General features: G+C 43.3%; 1 protein-coding gene, 2 long non-coding RNA genes and 1 pseudogene across 4 annotated transcripts in view; 2 read left to right on the forward strand and 2 right to left on the reverse strand.

Annotated features, from left to right (window-relative positions):
• Window positions 1-1,663, reverse strand: part of LOC107183212 — a 25,855-nt gene extending 24,192 nt beyond the window's left edge. The window contains exon 1 of one of the 2 annotated variants that reach the window (XR_001514002.1): window positions 1,591-1,658. This is a non-coding gene — a long non-coding RNA (uncharacterized LOC107183212). Of the gene's footprint in view, window positions 1-1,590 lie in introns of both variants that reach the window. The other variant, XR_001514003.1, reaches the window with a different exon arrangement.
• LOC102751615 lies at window positions 7-3,111 on the forward strand. The gene is made up of 4 exons (XR_001514001.1): window positions 7-666; window positions 1,593-1,678; window positions 1,901-2,019; window positions 2,952-3,111. It is a non-coding gene; the product is annotated as an uncharacterized LOC102751615 (long non-coding RNA).
• Window positions 3,112-6,507: 3,396 nt separating this feature from the next.
• LOC107181392 lies at window positions 6,508-7,992 on the forward strand (annotated as a pseudogene).
• Window positions 7,993-13,944: 5,952 nt separating this feature from the next.
• Window positions 13,945-14,212, reverse strand: part of TGIF2 (TGFB induced factor homeobox 2) — a 12,205-nt gene continuing 11,937 nt past the window's right edge. The window contains exon 2 of the mRNA XM_006764521.2: window positions 13,945-14,212. This exon is cut by the window's right edge and continues 661 nt beyond it. The gene's annotated coding sequence lies outside the window, so the exon portion shown is untranslated.

Below are 14,212 nucleotides of genomic sequence, written 5' to 3' on the forward strand. Positions count from 1 at the left end.
TTGCAGCTGCCTGTTCTTGGCCAAGCAGTCGGCTCAGCTCGCTCGGCCGAGACCAGGTGCCGCGGAGGGAGGAGCAACGCCGTGCGTCCTCCCGGCGACGTGCCTACGTAGCCAATCGGCGGCCGCGCAGCCGTCCGAGTGAAAAAAAGTACCCGTGGTCTCAGCGCAAGCGATCTACGCATGACGGAAGTGACGGCAAGCTCTACGCATGACGGAAGTGACGGAAGGGACAATCTTGGAAGGGGCGCGACACGAGCGCGAGGCGGCGCTGTGGAGACTGGAGAATGGCGTTTGCAGGGAAAGCTGAGGTTGGACTGGAGCGTCGCCCCGTTCGCCGCAGCTAGTCCATTCGAGCAGCGGGGTAGAACACGACCCTGCCTTTCCCGAGGCGTTCTTTCTAGCCCAGACGTGGCTCCCCGGGAGCCTCACGCTGCCTCTCATTACTTAGCCCCTGCTCGTTTTCTCCTTAACTCTGTATGTTCGTAGCACCTTGTTCAGGTTGCTAACTCTTGTCGGTAATAACTTAGTGTCTCACCTTGCCCAGCACCCTCTTTTGGCAAGTGAGCCCGAGTCCCAAAGAGGAGAAATGATTCTCTAAGGCTGCGGAGCAAGTTAGAACCAGCTGAGGACGCCTCACGGGGTTGAAGTGGAAAAGTACTTGTTGAGGTATCAGAATATCTGCCGTGTCCTCAATATGTGCCAGGTCAGTGGTCCACAAAACGTGTTTCTGGACCGGCAGCGGCCACATGGCCTGGAAAGTGGGTAAGAGATGTAAATTCTCGAACCTCCTCAGAAATTCGGGGGGCGGGCCTGTACCCCGCGTTTAGCGCCCTGCTACCCAGTCAGGCGAGACCGAGGCACACCGCTGTGTGCAGGGAACTCACGGCGGCAAAGCAGGCTGCCCAGAATCGTTCAACTAGTACCCGGGTTTGTCTGACTTTAAAATTTGTATTTTTAACCCTAAGCTTTAAGTTTTAAAGAATAACAATAAGGCCCTAACGTCACCGGTTTGGTTCAGTGGATGGAGCGTTGGCCTGCGGACTGAAAGGTCCCAGGTTCGATCCCGGTCAAGGGCATGTACCTGGGTTGCGGGCACATCCCCAGTGGGGGTGTGCAGGAGGCAGCCGATCGATGTTTCTTCTCGTTAATGTTTCTAACTATCTCTCTCTTCCTCTCTGTAAAAAAATCAATAAAATATATTTTTTAAAAAAAATATTTTTTTAAAAAAAGCGTAACAATAAGGTCAAAACAGCCTTTGCGTACCTGTTAACATTCACTGCAGTTCTCCACCTTAGGTGAGCAACAGAGTCTCCTGCAGAGCTTTTCCAGAATTCCGCAGCTGGTGTTTCCCACGCAGTCTAACCCCAAGATCCTGTGGAGGTTGCCTGGGGCTGGACCCCAGAGGCGCTATTAGACATTACTCTGTCTGGACCTGACCTGGGTGTGCACCTTTACCCCAACTTTCCCACGGATCTTGTTCTTTTTGGCCCTCTTTTCTGAACCCCTTTCCCTCCCATATGCAAACTATGGTGAGGCCTAACAAGCTCAATCCGGTTAGAAAGTGCACCATCGGTATAAAACTTCTTTTACAGGCTCCCGGGTGGTCTGCAGCACCAGAGGCAAACTGACCCCTCTCAGAGAGTATTGGAAGGCTAGCCCATGGTCAGATACAAAGAAGGTAAGTTTTCAGTCTGCTGGGTTTGATGATATAGGTTTATTTTGTAATGGGAATTAAGGAAGACAGCTCGGAAGGAAGAGTAGGAGTTATGAAGGGGAAGATGGGGGAAGAGGAGAGAACATTTTAGAAGATAAAACCATGAGAGTTAATGGTAAGGAGTAAAGCCACAAATGAGGAAGAAAAGGGAGGGTCATGTTGAGGAATTTGTTTTTATCCCAAAAGGGAGGAGGAAGCCACTGAAAGGACTTCACTTTCCTGGTTTGCATCTTAAGCAAGATCACTCTGGCTCCTGTTTGGAGGACTGGATCAGAGTGAGACTAACGACTGTGAAAGTTATTCAGGTGAGATTTAGTGGGGCACTGAAGATGGAGAAAACTGGAATAAAATGGAATTAATTTTTTTAACTTAAAAATTGTTTAAGTTGCTGTAAAATATACATAACAAAATTTACCACTTTTCAATATATAGTTGTGGCACAGTGAAGTCTATTCACTTTGTTTTGCAGCCATACCCACCATCCGCTTTCAGAACCTTTCATCTTGCAAAAGTGAAACTCCATACCCTCTAAACTGTTAACTCCCCATTTTTCCCATCCCCCAAACCTTGGCAATTACCATTCTACTTTCTGTCTCTGAATTTGACTAAGTACCTTATAAGAGTGGAATCACATAGTATTTGTTCTTTTCTGATTGGCTTATTTTGTAGCATAACATCTTCAAGGTTCATACATGTAGCATGTGTCAGAATTTCTTTTTTTTTAATATATTTTTATTGATTTTAGAGAAGAAGGGAGAGTGGGAGGTAGAAACATCAATGATGAGAGAGAATCATCGATAGGCTGCCTCCTGCATGCCCCCCACTGGGGACTGAGCCCACAACCCAGGCATACCCTGACTGGGAATCGAACCTAACCTCCTGGTTCATAGGTCAACGCTCAACCATTGAGCCACGCTGGCTAGGCCAGAATTTCCTTTTTAAGGCTGAATAATAACTTTGTTAAATTTTGTTAAATATCCATTGAATGTATATACCACATTTTGCTTACCTACTGAGGGACACTTGGGCTACTTCCCCCTTTTTGCTATTGTGAATAATTTGTCTATGTACATTGGTGTACAAATATCCATCATGTCCATGCTTTCAGTTCTTTTGGTGTATAACCAGAGTTGAATTGCTGGATTACATGACAGTTCTATTTTGAAGCTTTTGAGTAACCTTCATACTGTTTGTACCTGAGGAAATTTTTCCAGTGATTTTTATTTTATTTTATTAGAGAATGGAAGGGAGGAGGAGAGACAAAGAGAGAAAAACATCGATGTGAGAGAGACACATCAATTTGTTGCCTCTCACAAGTGCCCCAACAGGGGTGGGAACCGAGCGTGCATCCGGGTATGTGCCCTTGACCAGAATCAAACCCACGACCATGCAGTCTGCAGGCAGATACTCTAACCACTGAGCCAAAACGGCTAGGGCTCCATACTGTTTTCTATAGCCGTTGCACCATTTAAATTACTACCAACAGTGCACAAGAGTTCCAGTTTCTCCACATTCTTGCCAACACTTGTTTTCTCTATTTTTAAAGCAAGTGCTGTGAAGTGGTATCTCATTGTGCTTTAAATTTTTATTTCCTTACTGATTAGTGATGTTGAGCATCTTTTCATGTGCTTGTTGCCTGTTTGTATATCTTTGGAGAAATATTTGTTCCAGACTTTTGCCCACTTTTGAGTCTGGTCATTTGGTTTTTTGCTGCTGAGTTTTAGGAGTTCTGTATGTATTCTGGGTATTTAATATCTTATCATGTATGTAATTGGCAAATACTTTCTCGCGTTCTGTGGGTTGCCTTTTTACTCTGTTGATATTGTCTTTTTATATAACAAAGCTTTTAATTTTGATGAAGTCCAGTTTGCATAATTTGTTGTTGCCTGTGCCTTTGGTGTCATGTACAAGAAATCATTGCTATATCCAGTGTCATCAAGCTTTTCGCCTATATTTTTCTCAGAGTTTTAGTTTTAGCTCTTATGTTTAGGTCTTTGATCCATTTTGAGTTAATTTTAAAAATTTATTTTCAGTTATTGTTGACTTACAATATTATATTCATTTCAAATGTACAACATAATGCCTAGATACTTATATTCTTTATGAAGTGATCATCCTGATAAATCTAGTGCCCATCTGGCACCATACATAGTTATTGCAATATTATTGACTATATTCCCTATGCTGTACTTTACATCCCCTTGACTATTTTTATAACTAGCAATTTGTGCTTCTTAGACAACTAATCCCTTTCAGAATTAATTTTTTTAAAAATATATTTTATTGATTTTTTTACAGAGAGGAAGGGAGAGGGATAGAGAGTCAGAAACATCGATGAGGGAGAAACATCGACCAGCTGCCTCCTGCACATTCCCCACGGGGGATGTGCCCGCAACCAAGGTACATGCCCTAGACCAGAATCGAACCTGGGACCCTTGAGTCCGTAGGCCAACACTCTATCCACTGAGCCAAACTGGTTAGGGCCAGAATTAATTTTTTAATAAGGTGTTAGGTCAGGGTCCAATTTCATTCTTTTCTAGGTGGATATCCAGTTTTCCCACCACCATTTGTTAAAAAGACTTTCCTTTCCCCATTAAGTGGTTTTGACACCCTTGTTGAAAATCATTTTGATACTGAACAAAGTCAGTGGGTCCCTTGCCTGTGGCACCCAGAGAAGCCAAAATCTGAGGCAACAGGTTTTTCACAAAAAGAAGGAAATTTGTTAGGCAGCCAGACAAGGCTCAAATCAGTCTCTCAGATCCAGGGTTCAGGGCAGGTTTTTAAGGGATTAGGAGCAAGTTCTAATTAATTAGAACCTTGGAACTTTGCCGCTTATGGTAAGGGTTCCAGTGTTCAAGTTCCTGTCATGTCCCCATCCTTTGGTTCTGGGTGCAGGTTGAGGATAGAGGTGGCATGTGTGCAGTGCTCTTTGTAAACTAACTCAAGGATTGCATTAATCATGGATCTGCTTTAAGGGAGCAGAACCAGTGTTAGGCTGGTCAGATGATTTATGTGCTGTTTGAATTTGACCATACTAATATGTGTGAGGGTTCATTTCAGGGCTGTCTATTCTGTTCCACTGGTGTATTTGTCTTTTTGCCAGTACGACAAGGTTTTGATTAACATAGCTTTGTAGTATGTTTTGAAATCAGAAAGTGTGAGTCCTGTGACATTATTCTTCTTTTCCAAAATGTTTTGGTTATTGGGGGTTACTTAAGATTTCATATGAATTTTAGGATGAGTTTTTCTATTTCTGTAAAAAAAAAAAGTCACTGGGATTTTGATACAGATTGAAATGAACCATAGATTGCTTTGGGTAGTATTGACATCTTAGCAATATCAAGTCTTCCAGTATGTGAAAGCAAGATGTTTTTCCATTTATTTGTATCTTCTTCAGTTTTGTTCAGTGATGTTTTGTAGTTTTCAGTATATATAACTTTCACCTCCTTGATTTTTATTCTTAAGTATTTTTTTCTTTTTGATGCTATTTTATTTTGTTGTTACTCTTCACCCAAGGATATTTTTTCCACTGATTTTTAGAGAGAGTGGAAGAGAAGGGGAGATACAGAGAGAGAAGCATTGAAGTGAAAGAGACACATTAATTGATTGCTTCCCACACCTACCTTGGCCTGACCCTGGACGGGGGATGGAGCCTGAAACTGAGGTACATGCCGTTGACCAGAATAGAACTCGTGACCCTTTAGTCTGTGGGCCAACACTCTTAGACACTGAGAAAAACCAGCTAGAACTATTTATTTATTTATGTATGTATGTATGTATGTATTTATTTATTTTAATGTTTTTATTGATTTTTTTGAGAGACAGGAAGAGGGAGAGATAGAAACATCTATCAGCTGTCTCCTGCATGCCCCCTACTGGTGATCGAGCCCGCAACATGGGCATGTGTCCTGGCTGGGAGTCGTACTGGTGACCCCTTGATGTATGGGACAATGTTCAATCCACTGAGCCAAACTGGCCGGGCTAATGCTATTTTAAATAAAATTATTGTCTTAATTTCCATTTTGTACTGTTCACTGTTATTGTTTAACTGAGTTTGTATCCTGCAACTTTGCTGAATTCATTTATTAGTTTAACAGGTGTGTGTGTTCTTTAGGGTTTTGTACGTCTATGATCATATCATCTACAGAGATCATTTTATCTCCCAACCCCCCAAAAGAATTAATTCTTTGTCATTATGTGAAGCTCTGACCTTAACTCTGAAATTCATTAAATTTGTGTTTTCATGGGAGGAGGGTGTAACAGAAAGTCATATTTTTAAGGTTCCTCAGATTCTACACTCCTGCCCAAGGTCATACAGCAAGTTTGAGATTCAGCAGGCAACCAAAATATGATCTGTGTTTTCCTCTTAACTTTCTAGGAGCAGAAAAATCCAAGTGGAGGAGCTATGGTGGAGAGCCCTTGCCTAGTAGGTTATCTGTGGGACTGTGCCTTGTTTCCTTTTTGCTTTCACCCACGGTTTTCCTTCTCTTAGGAAGTAGGGAATCTGGCTGAATCCCAGTGCATCCATCTGGTTAAAAAATAAACATACTGGCCAAAACCGGTTTGGCTCAGTGAATAGAGCGTCGGCCTGCGGACTGAAAGGTCCCAGGTTCCATTCCGGTCAAGGGCATGTACCTGGGTTGCGGGCACATTCTCGGTGGGGGATGTGCAGGAGGCGGCTGATCGATGTTTCTCTCTCATCGATGTTTCTGACTCTCTATCTCTCTCCCTTCCTCTCTGTGGAAAATCAATAAAATATATTAAAAAAAATAAAATAAACATACTGGGTGGTCTAATATGGAAAAGAACTTGATGAAGTCAGATTTGGAAGTGAGAGAGACATTTGAAATTAGGAAAAATTTGCCTTTGTCAGATTGGGGCTTCTTAGCACCACTCATATGATCTCAGCCTTGGAGTGAGTATAGCCATATCCCTGAGATCTTGTTCCAGAGCACCATAACTCACAATAAAGTGAGTTGTAATCTTTTTGCTAGTGGAGGGTCTTGCCTTCAATTTGTAAGAAAAGTGGCACCTGTGAAGCTCAATAAAGCAAAGCGCAATAAAATGAGGTGTCCTCTGTGTCTTCCCAGCTGAATGCCTCTATACTATTGCCAGCTGCTTGTAGTAGGGTTTGGAGAGGAAGGTGTGCTCTAAGAGGTAAAGGTTGCGGCCCCAGACATCATAGATGGAATCACAGAAATCAGTTCTGAAGGGAAAACCATGAACCATGGAAAGAGCATCTGTTGAGAGGTAGAGGTCTGAATTTGTCTCTTGGTTCTCTTTTCTTTTTGCCTACTATAAATATTTTACTAGCACTTTGAGTCCTTAGTAGGTGTTAGCTTTGCTAAATGTTGTACATACATTTGTTTTCCTTCAAAAGCTGGCCAGGAAAGAGGGCGGTGTGTTGGCATCTCCTCCTTAGTCCTCTGCCACGACCGGGGGGATGTTCCCTGCTCAGGAGGAGGCTGACAGGAGGGTGTTTGTGGGGAATTTAGAGGCCCGAGTGTGGGAAGAGATCCTTTATGAGCTGTTCCTTCAGTTTTTTATAGGCTGGGCCATTAACCAGAGTGACTATATGAAAAGATAGAGAAGGAAAACCAAAGTCTTTTGGATTTGGCTGCTTTAAACACCCAGAATCGGTGTCTTATGCCATAGCTTTGCTGAATGGAATTCGTTTATATGAAAGACCAATTAATGTGCAGTATTGATTTAGGAATTCTCTTCTGAACCAGCTAACCAGAGTTTTGAGAGCTGTGTTAAGATCAATTCACACAGCTACAGAAATGAAGAAGCCATGGCAGTTCTTTCTTTCCCGTGCAGTTCTTTCCAACTAATAATGCAGCTTTACCTCAAGAATATTTTTTCTTTCAGAAGATGCAGTGTAATGCATGTAATCCAGCACTGCAGCTTCCTTACTGTGAGATGACAGCATTACTTCCTAAGAACACAGCTATGCCTCCTTCACTAAACCATGTTCCAAATCTAGAGGCTGGACCCAGCCCTTATGAATGGACTCATCAACAACCACATGACCCTGTCCTTTACCAAATTAATAAATGAAAGAGGCAAAAACAAACTAGTGATAGAAGCACAGAAAACATTAGAGAAAGTGAATATGGCCAAAAGTTCCGAAAATGTAAGAAGAAGAAAAGATACTAGTATTACCTTCAAATGAATTTATCTACACTGGTATTTATCCTTAAGGAAAGAAGAAAAAAAGCCTGTATTCTACCAAGTAACAAATGTTATGGCTTTCTTACGTTTTTTGAAATCTTATATAATAAAAGGCTAATATGCAAATCAACCAAATGACAGAATGACCGGTTACTATGATGTGGACTGACCACCAGGGGGCAGAAGCTCAACACAGGAGCTTCCCCCCGGTGGTCAGTGTGCTCCCCACAGGGTGAGCACTGCTCAGCCAGAAGCTCGCCTCCACTGCAGTGCTAAATATGTCCAACTGATGGCTTAGGCCAGGGGTGGGCAAACTTTTTGACTCGAGGGCCACAATGGATTCTTAAACTGGACCGGAGGGCCGGAACAAAAGCATGGATGGAGTGTTTGTGTGAACTAATATAAATTCAAAGTAAACATCATTACATAAAAGGGTACGGTCTTTTTTTTTGTTTTTTTAGTTTTATTCATTTCAGATGGGTCGGATCTGGCCCGTGGGCCATAGTTTGCCCACGGCTGGCTTAGGCCCACTCTCCCATGGGCCCTAAGCCATCAGTTGGACATCCCCTGAGGGCTCCTGGACTGTGAGAGGGCACAGGCCGGGCTGAGCGACTCCCCCCTAAGTGCACAAATTTCATGAGCTGGGCCTCTATACTAATAAAAGTAATATGCTAATTAGACAGGACATCTTCCAGAAATCCTTCTGGACAAAGCCACAGTGGCGGGGGGCAAGGCAGAGGTGGTTAGGGGCAATCAGGCCAATAGGGGAGCAGTTAAGGGGCAGCCAGGCCGGCAGGGGGGCAGTTAAGGGGTGACCAGGCAGGCAGGCAGGTGGGCGGTTAGGAGCTGGCGGTCCCACATTGTGAGAGGAATGTCCCAGATTGGAGGGGTACAGGCTAGGCTGAGGGATTTCCCCCTCCCCCGTGCATGATTTCATGCACCAGGCTTCTAGTATATAATAATATGGCATCTGATTTGCTATTGAATTTTGTTTTCAATTACAAAAACTTAAAAATAATATACTACTACTTTCTTTGGTAATTGTATTGTTGACACATTGTCAACAAGAAATATACTTTTGAGTGATATATTTTAGTAGTGATAATTTCACTAAACTGTCAATCAAAAGCAACTTATGGGTAAGGCACCATGCTTTTCTAGAGTGTCTTATATGGAGTGGTAGATTTTCTGAGTGAAGCTAGTGCAAATATTTAAGTTACATGTTGTTGTTCCTAACAAAAATGAAATAAGCAGGCTTTAGTTTCCTTTGCTAATATCATTTTTTAATTTCTCTATATTTCTCAGCCTTATGTTTCTACAGGTTTACTGTATTTCATAAAATGGGGCTAATGGCAGTGATACCTAAGGAGGAATGATTATTATGGAGCTATTTTTGGCATCATTCCCTTTTATACAGCTGTATATAATATGAATATCTGCCTCTCCTTATTTATGAATTGTGTTTCTTAAAAAAAAAAAAAGCTGGCCAGGCTCTTAACCACTGCACTGAACTCCTCTCCTTTGGTTTCTTTTTAACATTTTTTTTTCTTTTTAACATTTTTCTATAGTGAATGTGGGTTGCTTATGTAATTTTTAAAAACTATTGATTTTTACAGAGAGGGAGAGGGATGGAGAGTTAGAAACATCAACGAGAGAGAAACATCAATCAGCTGCCTCCTGCACGCCCCCAACTTTGGATTGAGCCCACAACCAAGGTACATGCCCTTGACTGGAATCGAACCTGGGACCCTTCAGTTCACAGGCCAATGCTCTACCCATTGAGCAAACCGGCTAGGATGCTTATATAAAATTAAAATAATAGTCTCAGAGGCAGTACTTAACTTTCAGGCCACCATAGACTCCTGAGGGGATTAAGGGGAAGTCAAATGGTTTGAAGAGACTACTACTTCATAGTACCCTCTTCCTCTCACCTCTTTACTTTTGAAAGATAAGGTGCTGTGTTCCCAACCCAGCAGTTTTCTGGGGATAAGCCAGTGTCCTGCTTATAAATGATTGGGACTCTGGAGCAATAGCATGAAACTCTCCTGTGGCATCAGTGAGTAGTGCAAATTCCTGGGCTCTCTGGGGGTGAGGTCTGAGAATTTTGCAGCTTTGTAACCTCTCTTGATGATCTTGATACATATTGAGACTGGAGAACTCTGGGTAATTAGCACCAGTTCTGGCACCTAAAAGCTGTGTGGTATGCGGCAAGTTATTTTAACTGTTTTGTTTTTCTCTCAGCACAAGGCTGAGAGGCCAGATAATAACAATCTTATTTCATCCTCCTAGGAGGTGAATATTCCCATTTTATTGATAAGGAAACTGAAATTTGGGATAGTAAACTGTCTTGCCTATGGCCACAACAGCTAGTGAAGTGACATAGAGCCAGAATTTGAACCCAGGCTTAGATCAGAGAAGTGCTTTGGAAACCAGTAACATTGAGAGCAGTGACTCAACTATTTCCACATCCCCTCGGAGTTTCAGACCTTTTCCTCTATAGCTCCAGCATAGTTAGGTTACAGCCGCCCCCAGGCAAATGTGGGCCCTCTCTTCTGGGAGACTTCACATTATCAGCTTCCAAACTAGAATACGTTTTAAATCCAGAGTTCTGATTCCTACCCTAGATATTCCTATTCATGAGGCTGAATTGGGGAAGTTTCCCAGTGAATTCCATGGAGCAATTACCACTTTCAAGAACAGTGGGGAGGAAGAGGCCTTCCTTTACCATTAATCTGAAGGAACTCTCCCATTGCCCGTAACTACCCCCCTTTTTATACTGCTGTATACAGGGTCTACATTTACATTGATACCCAAGGACTTGAAGCATCACAGCGGCCCCTTTGTTGAGAGTAGGGGCATAAAGAGGGGGTCAAGACCAGAGAGTAGAAATGCATTTAGAAGATTTTCTTCAATGAGACTATTACAGGAAAGGTAGGTGTTCTTATGTAACATTTCTAGCTTGAGGGGAGAGGCCCTAGCCACATTATCCCTGCCAACTTTCATTACCTAAGTGCCTCTTCACCCAGAGCTCATCAATTTGAAGCTCAGTATAGAAGACACTTTGGTTTCATTCTTTGAATTTGTAAGCCATCTCTCCTGAGGCAGTTGAACCACTCAGTTACTTCCCCTTTTATGGGAATATTGTTTCCCAGATGTAAAATGAGTATGAAACTTACTCTGAAGAGCACTTCTAGCATGTTCCTATTCTGCCAAGCCCCGGGACTGAGTGTCCAATTGGAGGGATTTTGACAGAGGGAAGTGGTGAAACCAGGACCTTGGGTGAATGAATGGCTAAATTGGGGCTCTTTAATCTCCAGAACTTGAGCAGTGAAGTTGTCTCCGAATTCCTAAAGGAGCATGACCTGTGGGAGATTTGATATCCTTCATCCAGGTATACTAGGGAGAAATCAGAAAGAAGCCAATTTGGTTCAGTAGAACAAGTTTCTAGGGCTTAGCCCAAATTATGTTAGATAGCTGGATGCCAGTAGGCTGGGAGTTGCCCATTACTGGTTCAAATAAGGTCTGGGTAGAACTCAAGGTGACTTCAAACAAGACAGATTTGAATTCATATCCTTTGCTCCCTCTCTGTAAATACTAATCTCACACCAATAGGTGGGCAAATAAAAATCCCATTTCTTTACCTTTGAGAAGGGCATCTCACTTCTTGTGTGCGCATACAGAAATTAAGAGAGAATGAACAGAGTACAGACCCAGGCATATAGCAAGACTGTTTACTACTCTTGTAGATTTTGTACTGTTTGGGCTGTAATTATAATGTATACTCATTATGACAGAAATGCAACCCCCAGCTAGCTTATTTTAAAAATGGAATTTACTAGCTTATGTAATTGGGAAGTCCAGAGGTGGTACTGGTTTCAGATATGACTACAACATCCATCTCGTCTCTGCTTTTGTGCTAGCCTCATACTGTAATCATGCTCTTTCCTCATTGGGAGAGGGAGAGGAAAAAGTTCCCAGGTTCCTGAGTCTCCTCGCCACTTAGCAAAATCCAAAGCTCATTGTTGATCCCAGGGAAAACTGGTCCAGATTGGGATGCATGTGCCCCTGCACACCGTGATGAATGGGATATGGAACAGGGTTGAGGCCAAGGAAATCAGGCTACAGAATGTACACTTACAGGTGGTTCACTAGAGCTGGTAAAAGGTAATGCAGAGTAAGAACTCGGCAACTGCCCCATCTCCAGGCTGGGCCCTGGGTCACAGTGGATCAATCTGTTCCTACTTGAAAAACAAAAAACAAAACAAAACCAAAAACAGTTTTATTTGACAAAAGACAAAAACAAAACTTATTTACAGTAGTTTTCTGCTCAAATTATTTCAATGGGATAACTGTGCTTCTCCTCCAGGTTTATCTCACAACTAAACCAAGCAGAGGCTGCCCCACCCCCAGCCTCCCTATCTTGCACAAAGGGGAGAGGGGAATGCCAACCAGAATTCAGCAGCATGGCTCCCACACCCTCACCACCTCCATTGCTCAGTGCACTGTTGGAAGGAAAAGTCCCACCCCAGCCCAACACACTTCCAAAGTCCCCTGCTACAAGCATCTTACAACAGTCACACCAGACCCAGGCTCACAGACATGGGTGGGGTAGAAGAGGCTGGGCAAACAGCAGCCTCTACTAATCTTGAAGCTGCCATGTTCATGTTCATTTTTCCCCAGCTGGGCTGGAGGAGGGTGAGGATCCCTGATCCCCTTCCCACCCACCCAGGGCATGGAAAAAGGGCACAGGACGAGGGAGCACGCAAAAGAGAGCTTAGGAAACTTGACCACTCAGAGCAAAGCTCCCTCTCTGTAAATACTAATCCCCACTCTCACACCAAGAGGTGGGCTAAACCACTCAGAAATGAGGATGCCTTCCTGAAGTCTTCAGAGATCAGCCCAGAAAGGACAGAATACCTGTTTCTGCCTTTTCTCCTGGCCAGACCTAACCAAGTCAGCCAACACCAAGTAAGTCTTCCCCTTGTGCCTGACCTGGAAACTTCAGGAAGCTACAGGCTGTGGCTCCTGACCTGTCTTTTGGCCCAGTAACAATATTATTCAGAACAAAAATATTTTGGCTAATAACCTAGGATTTAGTGTTTCTTAGGATATATAAAGATGGGGTATGCTGCTATTGAGCACTGTCAGCAAAGAAACAACAAAATAAAAACGGGGAGGAGGGAGGAGAACAAGACCAACTGTGATCTGTTTCACTGTGAAGTGTGAAGTTCAGGGCAGGAGCCTCTGCAACTCCAATTTAAAGAAAGGTGCAACACAAAAAGACTCAGGGTGAACAGGCTTCATAATTTCCAGCCCCAGCCTCCTCTGAAGACAGTTCCTCAGGCAGCTGGTGGCAAGGAAACTATTCCCTGCTTCTTCCAGGAGTAGTTTCCTGCCACCACCGTGGGAAAAGCTGCCAGTAGATGGAGCTTTTGACATTCTGGCCACTAATCCAACTTTACCTAAAGGACTCCAAAGGCTGCAGGGCAAAACTTTTAAGGATAAAGAAGAGAAAAACATTAAAGAGAAAAACAAAAAAATAAAACCCTACTGCCTCAGTCTAGCTTCCTCCCCCCCACCCCACCCCAAAAAGTACAGTAAAAACAGAAATATAAAAAACACCTCTCCAGTTTTATCATCCTTCTCTGCTCTGTGCCTAGAAAGTTTGGTCAGATTCTCTGTTGGACCCTCTTGCTGGCTTTGGCTTTATCCTCCTTCGGTTCCTGATCCAGAAAAGCCACAGCCTGTGAAAGTCTTTCTCTCCTTTTTTGGGTAAACCAAACCAACATAAAATAACCATTAGGAATTCTGCAGAGATTTAACTGGTCCCCAAACAAAAATGCTCCTTCCTTGTAAAACAATCACCTGTTGTAATGGTGGATCATTCCCAGTTCATCAGACTCTGTCACACAATGCATTCTTATTCCCCACACCTGGGCTCGCTGCCCCCATCAATGCTAACTACAGCAAAAAGGGAGAAATGAACACCAAGTTTGACAAAAACCTGAATATTCAACTGGAGTCTGTTCTACCTGCTGGGTTCCCCTTTTCTTTTGTTCACAATTAAGAACTAGGAATGTCCACACTGCTTAACAGAGCAGCCAGCTCAGGGGCAACCTGGACCCAGCATAGGTCTGAACTCGGCAGGTTTCCTGTGTGCAGCCCAGGAAAGCAGCTGGAACAAAGGTGTCCTGTGGGTTCTCTGGAGAAGTAGCAGCACCATGCCTGTCTCCGCTCTCTTGGTCTCATCACCTGAGGAGGCCTGGAGAAAGGCAGTCAGCAGAGGAGGTCCCCATCACAGTGCAGTGACACCAGCTGGTGTCT

The sequence above is a fragment of the Myotis davidii genome, unplaced genomic scaffold, assembly GCF_000327345.1.
Source record: "Myotis davidii unplaced genomic scaffold, ASM32734v1 scaffold38, whole genome shotgun sequence".
Taxonomy (NCBI): Eukaryota; Metazoa; Chordata; class Mammalia; order Chiroptera; family Vespertilionidae; genus Myotis; species Myotis davidii.